General features: G+C 42.6%; 1 protein-coding gene and 1 long non-coding RNA gene across 3 annotated transcripts in view; one reads left to right on the top strand and one right to left on the bottom strand.

The window, feature by feature from the left end:
• The window catches only part of FAM107B (family with sequence similarity 107 member B), a 236,558-nt gene that overhangs the window by 199,440 nt on the left and 23,196 nt on the right, over positions 1–13,922 (top strand). The window contains exon 1 of one of the 2 annotated variants that reach the window (XM_002929735.4): positions 8,964–9,099. The exons of the other annotated variant lie outside the window; for it this stretch is intronic. The gene's annotated coding sequence lies outside the window, so the exon portion shown is untranslated. Of the gene's footprint in view, positions 1–8,963; positions 9,100–13,922 lie in introns of those variants that run through there. 2 annotated transcript variants of the gene reach the window in all.
• LOC117796264 lies at positions 2,300–8,538 on the bottom strand. The gene is made up of 3 exons (XR_004620632.1): positions 8,452–8,538; positions 4,685–4,787; positions 2,300–2,367 (listed from the first exon to the last, which is right to left on the bottom strand). It is a non-coding gene; the product is annotated as an uncharacterized LOC117796264 (long non-coding RNA).

Genomic DNA, 13,922 nt, shown 5'->3' with positions numbered 1-13,922 from the left:
AAGAGTTGGAAAGATTCCCCCCCCCCCCCACATCTTCATCCGCTACTTTAGGCTTCCTTTCACATTTAGCTCTTGGCAGCTTAAGAATTCAAGCTCCTTGGGCACACTTTTATTATACCTGGCAGAACGTATTATTAAGGTGTTGAAGTGTTTTTAAAAATTCAGCACTGAAGTGTAGGTGGTCTCCAGCTGCAAACACTGGATTTAGCATCTCCCTGCTCAGGGCCCCTCCCGTAGCCCCGTTTTCCAGTCCTCCCTGTGCTCTCCCCAGAAGTACAGCTGTGAGCAGCTTGGACCCTGGGTTCAGAAACAGAGGACGATAGATAGGAAAATCACAATCAGGTGAGTGGTTGCCAGTTGGCCAGCTTGATTTCATTATCATCCTGGATACTTCTTGAAATTTCCACCTAATTTTGGTCATTTTCAGGCTGTGTAATAATTCAAACTGTACTTTGTGAACAAGTAATCTTTTATGTTATGCATTTTAGCATCTCTAGGAAGGTCAAGGAGTTATTTACCTCTTCTTACAACTCAGGATGAAATAGTTTAGGTGACTTATTTACCTTCTAATTGAAAGAGCTAGAGAGAGCAAATTGGAGTTTGGAAAGGGATTTGCTTGTGTGCATGTGATTGTGTGCTTAACACTCTCACGCGTGCACAGGCTGGGGCAGAAAGTAGTTATGGACTGTGTGATGAATTCCAAAGCATAGAGATGCATATCAGGGAGGTTCAGGGAAGTAGGAGGCCCTGGGAACAGAGAAGGCAGGCTGGAGGAATTAGGATGGAATTAACTGGACTGAAGCCGGGTGGGTCAAAAGATGAATTGTCTTTTTTCCCCTAAAAACTTAACAAACAAATAATGGTATGGTTCCCAAACAAGAAAAGACAGCTCTACCTTGTCTCTCTTTCCCGTAGGAGTGGACTGCTCTAGGAGGGACAGAAGATGGGGCAGTAGTGAGGAGGCCAAGTGCCAGCAGCACCCCACCCGGCTGACCCACCTCTTCCTGCTGCATGACCTTGAGCTGGTTGCTAAGTAGCTAGGCATCAGCTCCTGCTTGGTCAGTAGGCAGGAGAAGACCTCTCGTGGAACTGTCTTGGAGGTTACATGAGATGAAATACAGTGCTTGATTGGTGCCTGGAACATTTATTCAGTGCTTACTTACTAGTAGGAGGAGTATTTCTATGGATTACCTGAGAGCCAACCATCACTGATAATATAGTTTCTATTACAAATTCCAAAGGATTTTTTTAATGCCATTTTAATCAGGAGATTGCAGTAGAGCACAGACCCAACCAAGAGTGGGTATTTAGTAGGGAGAAATAGTGTAGAAATTAATTTAGCCCAATACCAATGAATAAATGTTTGGGTTTTTTTGGTACCATCACCGATTTAGGACAAATACAAATGTTTATGGGCTGCATCTCTTCTCCATGCAAAATTTATTGAGATATTGAATCGCTTTAACAAATGATAATTGAGCATTTAGTATATTCTAAGCCCTGGAGATAGAGAGGTATACAAGAGAAAGGGCCCACGCCCTCAGGTAGCTCCGTATCTAGAGGGGAGATGATTGAATGGCATGTATCCAGAAATAAATAGAGTTCCAGATTGTGAGAGTGGGACACAAGCTCAGGACAGAGACTGACGGTGGAGGGACCCTGGTTCGATGGGGTGCTCTGGAAAGGTGACCTCTGGGTAGAGGTGAAAAGGGCGAGGACGAGCCATTGTAGAGAGAGGTTGGGGGGGCTTGATAGGGAGTGCTCTGAGGTAGGGGTAAGTGCGAAGACTCAGCCAAGTGAGAAATGCAGGATGGCCAGTGTGGCTGGAGTGCAGGGAGCAAGGGGAGGGGAGAGACTGGCGTGTGGGGAGTAGGCCTGGGTCCAGTCAGGTAGGGAGTGAGGGCCGCCTCCGGGGGTTCAGGGAAGCTGCTGTGCCAGGGAAGTGACCTAATTTACATTTTAAGATAATCGCCTGGGAAGAAAATCCATTCTTAGTGCAGGTGTCCTGCTTTGAAGTTTGTCTTTTTAATAATGAAAATGTCGGTTCTGCCCTTTTTTAGCCACGGAACTGTTGGTATCTGGGTATGTCTGCGAAGTGGCAGGGCCAGAGTGGCCTTCTCAGATTTTACCCTGAAATTGCCTTGCAGCCAGGGTATCCAGAACAGCCTGCAGAGCCCCGTCGAGAAGGACACACAGTGGCTTGCTAATCAAGCTGGAGGTTCTGTACAGCTTTGGCTTTGTTGTGTCGAGAGCAGATCTCTCTGAGTCAGGGCCGTGGCAGAGAAGAATATTGTGACTGGGCTGGTATCTGGCGTGCTGCGCGCTGACTGGTGTATTTCCTTCTTCAGTCCCAGCGTCCTGGCCAAGCTAGGAACAATGCAGAAACTGTGATCAGGCTGGTAGATCTGTGCTTGGGGAGGAGTCATCAGGGACTCCTTGATTGTAGATCTCTGATATCAAATTACCGACTTTCAAATCAGTCAGTTCTGATGACACGGAAGGACTCACTCGTAGGAAGGCCATTTTAAGGAACTGTTATTAATCAAATAGTGTTTTATTGTTGTTTGTTTGCATTGAGAAAGGAACGTAATGGTCTGTTACTGCAGTTTGCATTTTCTTGCCACCTGATCACCTCTGACTGTTGAAAGCCCCAAGGTGGCAATGAGGGGCTGCATTTCATACTCAAGCTTTAATATCCATTCCTTATGGGTCACAGATATTTTAAGGGTCACCCTATTAATTGTATAATAGCTGCAGATAGGTAAAATGCATATTTCTCACATTTCCCATTTTTGGGGGAGGGGGGAGTGTGTGTGGCTTTGAAAGACCTGTGTCATGGAGCCTATGTTGCCGAATGCAGTGTGTGTGTGTGTGTGTGTGTGTGTGTAAGGAAGTCTCGGGTTTAGATCAGACTGTCCTGACTAGTGAGAATCTCTGATCTCCTGGTTCGGGGCTCACAGGTGAGGAAACTGATCCCAAGGGGCATGGCCATTTTCTGAATGTGCAGAACCTGTGGGGTGACAGCTTTGGGAATAGGACCTGGCATTTCTGAGGCTTGGGCCTGTGCCCCCTGACAAAGTGTGTTTAGTTAATTGTAAAGGAAAGGGTCAGTAACAGATGTAATGAGGAAATAATGTCCAGTTATCCCAAGTCACAGAGTCGAATCTATCTCTGCAGTGAACCATTTTAAGAGAAAACAAAATTTGTTTCTTACTAATGAGGTAAATAAAATTTATTTTAAAACACGCATGAAAAGCAACATAACTATGTTAAAGACAAAAATAAAGTCTGGGATACTTTGTGCATTTATTTTATAATCAGGCATAAATGATAACTTCTGTAGGAGTGACATTAATGATTTTAAGCTCACAGTGTCATTCAGTACTTCATTTAATTAAAATAGTAGACGTATTTGTAAACTACTTTTGTTAGATAATACTATTTAATCTGGCAGTTAGATTCATAGTTAATTTTTTTCCAGTCTAGAAACAAACATTGTATCTTTTTTTATTATGTTATGTTAGTCACCATACAGTACTTCATTAGTTTTTGATGTACAAACATTGTATCTCTTGAGATTATTAAATAGCTTTATAGTAACAATGTCTTGTTTTCTGAACATTCGTAAATTCAGTTTATGTCATTTACGCTTCTCGTTTCTTTTTTTCCAAGTCAGACTTACTGGTTGTGTTCCCCCTTGCTTTGGCAAGCTAGTGATATCTTAATACTTGGAAGGTGGTTTTTATAATAAGTAGTGATAGATGTATAATGCTAAACAAAGAGGTAAATTGCTAACTACCAATCTGAGCAGCCGTGTTGTCTGCTGTTCCTACAGCAGACAGTTGAGTCTGACATTCACAGCATAGGAGCATACATACTCACACAGTTACTCTCTATTTGTTCTGAAAAATGGCCTGATTCAGTAATTGGGTGATGGTGTATTACTGGCATGTCTTTCAACAACTTGGTTCAATTAACTTGATTGCTGTATTTTGGTTAGGTCCATTGAACAGCCTGTGAGTGCCTCTGTTTACCCACTTTTTTTGTGTGTGAGGAAATGGAGGGGATGGCATTTGCCAACTAATGTGGACAGCAAAGAAAGGGAGAATGTAACCCTATTTTGAAAAATTCTGTCGACACTTATTAGCTAGTTGGTACTGGTACTTCCTGTTTCCAAAACTGATGTTAATGCAATCCTGCTTTGCATTGTGAGGTGGTTTATTGCCCTCAGCAGAATTCCTGGCATATTTGAGGCCCTGCCCTCTAATTTCTGCCAGATCCCCAAGCCACAATGGCCCCGTCCATCCCACTCCAGCATTACCCGGCGGAGGCTTCCTCCTGCCTTCATTCTGTTGGTGGTAGAGACCTTCCTTGCAGAACCCTGATAATTGTTCCGGCACACTCCTGCTGCCCGGAGTCCCAGCCTCTGTGGCTCAGGGCCTGTCATTGTCTTGGCTTTGAATTAAGCCTGACAACTTTGCCCTGTCTTACAAACATCAGATACCTCCCTTCCTTCCTTCAGTAAATATACTCATGATAGGGCTTAAATTGCTCTCCCTTGGGTAGGTATTTTCTCAGGTCAGTGAAAGGTATGTGCGCGGGGAGGTGTGTTTGAGGGGTGGGGCCATGAGAGGGTAGAAGAAGAAAAGATAAAGTTTGTGACTCTAAACAGCGGTCAGCCTACCAGAGACACTCCATGCCCTGTGCTGGTGGCAGCTGTGTCACTGGATCCCGGTGCTGATGAGTGCTTATCGGACAGGCTGGAGGTGTTAATCCACATAGCAACCCTGAGAGGGAAAGATAAGGAAACCAGGGCTCAGAAGGCAGCCCCCCGCAAAGGTTGTGGGATGCGTTGGGCTGTGTTTGAACTCTGGCCTTCTTATGACTAATTGTATGAAACTGGACAAGCTTCTAGGCTCTCTCTGGTCCTCAGAACCTACCTCAGAGTGTTGTGAAAATTCAGTGAGTTGGTGGGTGTGCACATTTAGGACTGTGCCCCACCCACAGCTAATATTTATTGAGTGATTATTTTAAGTGCTTTTATTGTTGAACTAAGGTCATACAGTTAATGTGTGGTAGAGCTGGGTTTGAGTTTCTTAGATGCTAAAGCTTATGGTCCTCTATTGTTCCGTACCACCTTTACTGCTACCTTATCTCTGTTGACCAGGAAGAAAAATAGATCAACTTTAATTTCTCCCTTACATTTTTCTGCCCAGTTTCCTGTGTGGTGGGGGCTAAATGGCCTTTGTTTGGTTCCAGGTACCGGGGACTAGAGCCCTTCCTCTTACTCATTGTTGACTTAGCTCCCTGGGTGGAATTTTTGTTCTGCTTCTTAAAAGATTATGTAAATAGAATTATTATTTTGGTATTAAGAAACATTATCTGAGTTATAGTGTCATTTTTTTAAAAATAGGCAAATGCCATTCTAGTTAGTTTTAAATATTGATGTACTATATAATTTTATCTGTGGATAGAGAAATTATGGAAACTGCTTTTAAAAAATATTTTAAGAAGGGGAGGGGTGCCTGGGTGGCTCAGTTGGTGAAGCATCTGCCTTTGGCTCAGGTCATGATCTCAGGGTCCTGGGATCGAACCCCACGTCAGGCTCTGTGCTCAACAGGGAGTCTGCTTCTCCCTCTCCCTCTCTCTCTGTCCCTCCCCCCACTCATGTGTTCCCCTCCCTCAAATAAATAAAATCTTAAAAAAAATAATAAAGTCTATAAAAATATTTTAAGAAGGGGAGAAAATACAATACTTCCTAGGTCATCTCATTCCCCACATTCTGTAATAAGCAGGGAAAAAGACTTACCTATCAACAGAATTCTCTTAGGTAATCTTTAATTTGTATTCCTTTACTTACTCACACACAGCTAGAAGGATTTGAGGTTATTTTTTAGAGACTGGACTAAGGATAGTTTAAAGATTAGATGGAAAAGAGATGCTGACTTTAGTATCAGCAATACTAGCCCAAATAAAACTTTTAAAAGGTAATGGATTTTAAGTGTTTTCTATTTGGAAGGGATGATGACAGTTGGCATACAGCAGCTTATCCAATTTACATTTTCACTGGAAGTTTTCAGGTGCCTTCTCTCTGTAGAGTGCTGCTAAGTTATTGTGGCAAGTTTAAATAAATGAATGAGGGCAGGATTTCTCAAGCTGTGTCCATTAGTGGGTGATGAAATCAATTTAGTGGGTCAGAGCCAGCATTACAAAAAAAATGAGACAATGCAAATATCAGAGTGTGTATAGTAAAGATGGTGTATTGCTTCTGGAAACTTCTGCTTCAGCTAATTTTAGTGCAGGGTGTTTATCGGGTCACTGAGTGTAAAGAGGATCACAGACAGAAGTTTGAAAGCCATTGATCTGAGGTATTTTAGAAAGTTTATCAACTCCAGAGCAAGTCCGATGGTGCATAGAAGGAAAGTGCTTATAATCGTCTTTAACATTGATTTTTGTATATTGCTATCGGATATAAGGAAATTGAGGAATGGTAACAGATCTTTTCTAGAACTAATATATTTTATAAAGCAGAAAAAAGGCTTAGGACTTCAATTCTGAAGATTCACGGATGAAATTAGGAAAGTAAAGTTGTTAGTGTCCTTCCTAATTACTGGGTCACATGCACCATTGTGTTTGTAGATTTTGTACTATAAAATGAATTTTTAAATCTGAGATAAATTTCGCTCTCAAATACTTGGAATATTGTTCGATTTGACAGGTGTAAGATTACAAACTACAGAGTATTTATTTCTAGATTTTGTTCTTTGACCCCTGAATTACCTTGAAATTTTTTTAAAAGAAATCTCATTTTTCATCGCCCTTCAGCTGCATTTAACTTTGAATACTTAATCTAAGTAGGTAAAACTGTCCTATCCTTATTAAGCTTTTCAGATTAGTTTTTTTTTTTTTAAGGCATAAGGGAAGTAGTATCATAGTACATCCGTAGTTTCTTGTTATAGAATGATTTTATAATTGTTTTTCTGGAAGCAATTAATGATTTCCTTTATAACCAGTTGTAAGTAAAAGACAATTTTCATTACGAATGTGTTGACATGTCATTCGTCCTTGCCCTTTTCATTTAATTAAATTACAGTAGCTACTATTTGTGTGGATTTTAAAACAGATACTGTTAAAGTTCTGAACTTTTTGACAGGAGCTGTGAGAGAAGTCAAAGTTGATGGGAAGTTTCTGGATGTTGAGTTCTTGAGTAATGAATCCTCTTGCAACAAGAGAAATGAAAACATTTAAAACTTGGGTAACTGCGGGGAGAGAGAAGCAGAGTTCTTCATTTTATTATGGAAGTAGCCTTGGGCAGAGCATTTACTGTTACCAGCCTGCCCTGTTCTTTTACTTAATCACTATTGCTGCTGTAGGATTTAAGTGGCTTGATGGTGTGGCAAGATTGGGGAAAATATCATTTGACTGTAGTATTATCAGGTAGTAACAGATTTGATTGAAATGCCAGAATGAGTAGCCTGATGGTGGATATGTTGGGACTTGGGGCACAAGTCCTCATCCTTGGTGACTGAGGCCCTGAGACAAAGTGGTAGGTGGTTTGAGTTTTGCATACTTGCATGGGGGGAAGAAGGAGTGATTCACTTTGACAGAGAACTAACTTGAGGGTGAAAGCTGCAAAGTAAATAGGAGACTTGCAGGAGTTATAAATTGGTCTTAAAAGCATCCTGTTTGAATGCGAATGAATGAAATCTCTCAACTTCTATAGGATCAGGATTATGACTTCCGTATCTGTTCCTCACTATTAAAACTGAGTGATTGTTTCTCTAAGGCCTCTACTCCAGCAATATATGCATTTTGAAATATTGAATATTTTTTAAAACAGTGGGCCTCCTTCCTATTCCAGTAAGAATAAAGGCCGCCATTACACTTTTTAGACATTGTGGCACCTGAGGTCTGCTAATGCAGGCTACTTGTTTTTAGGCTTTCACTTTCCTGTGTCCCTGGCTTGCCAAGTAGGTTGCTGTTGTTTTTTTTCCCATTCTCATTTTGAAAGTTTCCCTCTGCCTGTTATTGTACATAGAGAGAGTCAAGGCTTCGGTGTAGCCCTGCGGGAGACTGGGTGTGCCTGTGAGATGGGTGACTGAAGTAATGGCTTGTGGGAAGTAAGATGCTTCCTGGAGCTGGGGACACTGTGTTTTGTTTCCCTGTGACTCTGCTATGGGAAATAGCAAGGTCTGGAGTCTTAGAATGACAGNGTCTGGTGTTTTTTTTTTTTTTTTTTTTTTTTTTGAGATGACCACGGTGAGCAGGGGGAGGGGCGGAGGAAGGGGAAGGAGAGAACCCCAAGCAGTCTCCACCCCGGGCTCAATCCCACCACCCTGAGATCATGACCTGAGCCAAAATCAAGAGTCTGATTGACTGAGCCCAACTGACTGAGCCACCCAGAAGCCCCTGTAGTCTGGGAGGTCTTAACAATAGACATTTCTCTCTCACAGTTCTAGAGGCTGGCAGTCCAACATCAGGGTGCTGGCTGATTTGGTTCGTGGTGAGGACTCTCTTCCTGGCTTGCAAATGGCTGCCTTCTTTCTCACTCTCGTCACATGGTGGGGTAAAGAGAGAGCTCTGGTGTCTCTTCCTGTTGCAAGGACACGAATCTCACGTGGGGGGTCTCACCTATGGCCTCATCTAATGACCTCACAAAGGCCCTACGTCCAGGTGCCATTACTGTGGGAGATAGGGCTTTACCATATGAATTTTGGGGGGGGACACATTCAGCCCATAAAAGTCTGTGTATAACAGAAGTGTCAGAATTGACTGTCTACCCAACAGTCACTGCTCTCGGCTCCTCGCTGCTGAAATGCCTGTTCCCATTTTCCCAGCTTCCTTTGTGTCTTTGGTGATCACATGACATCGTTCTGGCCAATCAGATGCAAGCAGCCCCCCCACCACCACGGCGGCTTCTGGGAGTGACTTTTCCCAGAGGGAGAGACTTCTTAGAGGGGGAAGGCCTACGCAGTTGCCTTTCCTCTGGGAGCTGCTGTATGGGGCTGCTAAGGCAGGGTGCAACAGCAAGAGCCGAGGTCCCTGGTAACACTACTGAGCTCTGAAGCAGCCCTGGACTATCTGACGCCAGGTTCTTGTGTGAGTTAAAAACGAGCCCCTGTGGTTTCAGCTGCGTCTAGTCAGGTGCCGTCACGTGCGTCCCAGAGCGTCCTCACTGATGTGTATAGTCCACAAAGAGAACCTTGAGTCGGAGGGGGGTAGTCTTGAGAGGAACCCGTCTCTGAGACTTGCCTGTACTGCTCCCCCTCCCTGTGTTTACTGTGTGTACGTGTCTTGTCCGCTAGCTGTGAGCTCCGGGCGTCGGGGACCGCGTCTCCTCTCTGGATCTCTAGGGCCTAAGCCGAGGCTCACCCGTAGGAGGCACGTGGCGAATGTTCAAGTACACGAGAGAAGGTGCATGGCTCTGGTGTTGCTGGCCACAGTGGGTTTAATATTCCCGTCTTGGTTTTGGCGTCTTCCAAAACAAGACAGGCTAATGCCGTTGTTCGCAGAAAGCCCTTGAGGTAACCTGAAGAGAAGTAAGTGGGAAAACAGACTTTAATTAAAAGTACCTGGGCTGTATAAATAGCTACTCTCTGGGGTTTAGTTAGAGCCAGACAGTCCTCTGAAGACCCAGACGGAGACATAGCCCCATTTTTATTGTGGAAGCAGAAATCAAATAAAAGTCAACGTCTATTCTTATAATTATGAAACATTTTAACCACTCAGAAAATACACATAATTGTAACCATTGTTTTTGGCATGAAGTTCTACCCCCCACTTTTTTTTTGAGAGTGAAAAATCAGATTTTCCAGACAGACTGTATCAGTGAAAGGGTAAGTTGAGTGAGTGGAAGCCAGAGCACGTTCTTCCATAGAAACAAATCTGTTTGACACACAATATGGTTGAAATTTAGCAGATTTGAGATGAAAATGATAGCATTACTGGCTGTTATTTTATCAGTATGGAAGCAGACCCAAAAAAGTGATGTCAGTTTGCGGGCATTTTATTTGAAATTCTTGCTACTTTACCACATGTTATTGGTAAGTTATTAAGACAAAAGTGTGCTGAATCCTATCAGTCAGCCACCACCAGGAACAGGTGTAGTCAAACCCGAGTGTGGTTCATTTAGCTTCGCTGTGGTAGGTGAACATAGCCCAGAAGGTTGAAATTCTCTTGGAAAGCAGAGTTTGAATTGTGCTTGAGCTGGGTGTTTTGAAGGGATTGGGATAATGCGGCCAGACCTGGGTTGGATGTGGGCAGGAAGCAGGCACAGTTCAGTGCTGGGGTATATTAACAGTATTTATCTAGGAGGCCGGAGATGAATGTGGGGTTAGGGCTATTACTTAGTAAAAAGGTAGCAGTAGCACCTGTTAGATCCGAGGGACGTCTTGTTCTGAGGGCATTGTGGGCTCATCTGTGTTCCATTCTGAGCATTCTTTATGTTCCAGTGGCAATATTGGGGACGGCTTGTAAGGTTGGTCTTCTCTAGTTGTCAGTAGGGCTGATTTTCACTTTTCCAGTAGTTTTTTTTTATTTAATTTTATCCTGAATCCTGATGCTTGAGGAGGGGTAGGATTTACCAGAGGGATGAAATGGTAAATGCAGAGTCAAATGGGGGTGTCTGAAGTTACTGTGTCTGTGCAGTCATTGGTTTTTGGTGGGGTTTTTTGTTTTTTTGTTTGTTTTTTAACATTGTAGTTGTTCAGTGCTAATATCTCACTTTTTTTTTTGTTTTTGTGTTTTGTTTTGTTTTGTTTTTAAAGGGCAGGGGCGCCTGGCTGGCTCAGAAGAGTGTATGACACTTGATCTCAGGGTCGTGAGTTTGAGCCCCATGTTGGGTGTAGAGATTACTTAAATAACTAAAACTTTTTTTAAAAGGTCAAATTGATAGTTTTCTCCTACTTTGAGAAGGTTTTTTTTTTTTTTAAATCCTCAAAATGAATTTGTGCTCTTCTGGAATTTGGCAGGATATAGAAGGAGATAGAGTGTGGTGCTATTATTAAAGTATACTTAAAATTTAAACATATTAGCATCTTGAAAGATGCTATCCAGTTATTGATCAAGAGGTGATGTTAATGGCGGTGCTAGAGATTGTGCCAAATGAGTAGAAAATGTAGAAAATCAACAGAGTAAATTTAGTATCGTCATCAGAAGTGAGAGAAGTGAGAGAGGCAGCGTGGAACGCCACAGTGGGGACCAGTCAGATATTGGTTCTAGTCTAGGCATTGTCCCTTTCTTAGCCAAGTGAACTTAGCCAAGCCATTTCATTTTCCTGGGCCTCAGTTTCCTCATCTGTAATAACAAGGAAGTTGAACAAATGGCCTCTACGCTCCTTTAAAGTTTCTGTCTCTAAGTCCTTTTAAAGCTTGCCTTCTCTTCTGAAAATATTCGGTTGGTTAGTTGGGCCAAGTCATAAGTTTTATGAAATTATTATTCAGCTCCTGAAGACAGGACTGTTTGAGGCCTTTGACAGCTAGACCAGCTGGGTATTTTTTGTCGTCTGTGCAGTTTCCTTCCTCTGAGGAGTGATGAGGCCTAAATCAGCCACCCCATTGCCACCCCCTTTGTAGTTTCCTGACATGAATGACTGAGGTGTTTCTTCCTAGAAAATAGCATACAATAGAAGTGCTGAGGGAGGCCTCTTTACTTAGGAACTTGCAGTTTGGGAATAAAATCTTGTAGCATTATTTTTCAAACTTGAATTTTGTGAATATAAGGTAGTGTAATATAAAAATATGTGCAGATTTTGAAATAATGTAGAAACCGGAAGAGTAAAAAACTGATTAAAAGTTACATCTTTTCAAAAATGGTAAGCCAGGTGGTTTGTAAAGTGCATGTGTTGGACAGCCACGTGACCGCTTCATCTTAGCTGCCAGAAGACAGGCCTTCTGTGTTTAGTCGGTATCATGGCCCATGGTGTCTGTCACTGGTGGGCATTGAGAATGTTTCTGCCAATGTGGACTGGTGTTTGATGTGCGCTTAAATCTACAGATCTTTCTGTAGCCTTCAAAGATGTCAAGCAGGTGCTCACCAAGAGGTATGTCAATGGTGTGCCAGTGATAGTGCCAAAACACCCCCACCCCAGTCAGTAGTTTTGCAACAGAAGTGCTAAAACACAATGAAGAAGACAAACCAATAGGTGGGATGCATCATGCTGTTCATGTAAGGGAAAGACCCTGGAGCGTACTTCCAAACACGAGTTCATCTGGAGAGGCTCTAGAGCAAAGTGGTGAAGAGCGTGGACTCTGGAGCTAGCTGGGTGATGCTGCGCACTTATTTGCCTTTTAGCCTTAGGTGAATTACCCAGCTTCTCTGGGCCTCAGTGTCTTTGTCCCTCCAATAGGGTGAATGTCAGTATCTTACCTCAAAGGTTGTGTGGCACACAGTGAGCATGAAAACATAGACCACTGGACCTGCCCCCAGCAGTTCTGATTCAGTAGCTCTCCGCCTGGGCATTTGCTTTTAGCAAGTTCCCTGGTGGTGCTCATGCAGCTGGGCCTTCCATGACGTTTTGAATAGCTTTTGTACATGCAGATGCACATACTAGAAAATAGGGGACATACTATTTTGGAACCTGATATTTTTCTCCTATTTGATATATGGTGAATATTTCCCTTTTTATTGTTTAAAAATGTGATATTTAAGCTGCATTGTAATCCAGTATTAGATATTTAAGTGGTTTCCTTTTTTTTTTCCAATATCATAGATTGTAGACAGATGTTCTCATTCTTGTCTGCATCTCTGATTATCATCTTGGAGTAAATTCCTAGAAGTGAAATTACTATGTTCCGGGGTGTGTACATCTTAAAGCCTTTGCCACAGACTGCTAGCAAATGCTTCAGAAAGGATGCAGCAAAAATTTATCTTCTTACAAGTGGCCCATGAGAGTAGATACTGATTTTCTAAATGTAAGGGAATGAGGAGAAAAAACTGTCATTAACTTCATAAAACTTATAGGTATTTGGGATTTGGTGGGAATAAGCAAGAAGAATATCTATGGATTTTTAAAGAAGACAAAGATGTATAAAGAAAAACTAAGTGGGGAGTAATAGGGTGAACTGTGGCATGATTCTTGGGTAGTTTTTCGGATTCTGATGAATTTATTCAATTATGGTGCAATATATACTTGATATAGGAGACTTTATGCAAAGAGGAATAAACATTTTTTTATTTACCCTGTACGGTATACATGTGTTTCTTCACTATGATATCTAGGAGCTCCCCTGGCTTTGGAACTTTGGTTTAATAAAATCTGGTCCATGCTCCATTCCCAGGTGCACGTCTCTAGCTCTGGGCCACGCAGTTGAGACTCTTTAAGGGGGACTTGGAGTGAAGGGGGCTGCATTTGTGGAAATTCAGTATCACTACCAGAAAATCTACTCACTGTAGATTTCATCTGGAGAAGTCCATGGTTCTTGGGAACAGGGGTGAGTTGGAGTAGAGGCAAGGTGGGGTATGTGTGGAATATCAGAGGAGCATCTTCCTCTGGTCCATCTGGCTCTAATGATGGGGCCAAGCTCTGCAGCTCTTGGCTATAAGCCCCTGTGGTTGAGAGCAACAGATAAGCTGGACTCTTCTGTATTATCAGAATGTTAGAACTAGTAAGGAATCTCAAGGGTCATCTGGTCCAGCCTTCTCTTTTTACAGATAAGGAAGTTAAATAATTTTCAATTAAACTTCACCTCATAAGTTTTTAAAATCAGATCGTCAACCCTGGAACAGAATCGACTGGTTATTCTCTCCTTGTTCTGGAAGATCTAAGCTGTGGAGAACTGAAGTGGCTGAATAGTAGACAATAAAGCACAGGGCAGGGGTGACTGTGGTCCTGTGGCTCAGCCCTTGGACACTGAGCCGATTGAGAGTAAAACCTGCACTACCCCTGAGTCGCAGGAGCTGCACCTATGCCTGTCTTCAGATCT

Source organism: Ailuropoda melanoleuca, chromosome 15 (genome assembly GCF_002007445.2).
Source record: "Ailuropoda melanoleuca isolate Jingjing chromosome 15, ASM200744v2, whole genome shotgun sequence".
Taxonomy (NCBI): Eukaryota; Metazoa; Chordata; class Mammalia; order Carnivora; family Ursidae; genus Ailuropoda; species Ailuropoda melanoleuca.
Note: the sequence above shows the minus strand (reverse complement) of the source record. Positions and strands in the feature narration are given on the sequence as shown.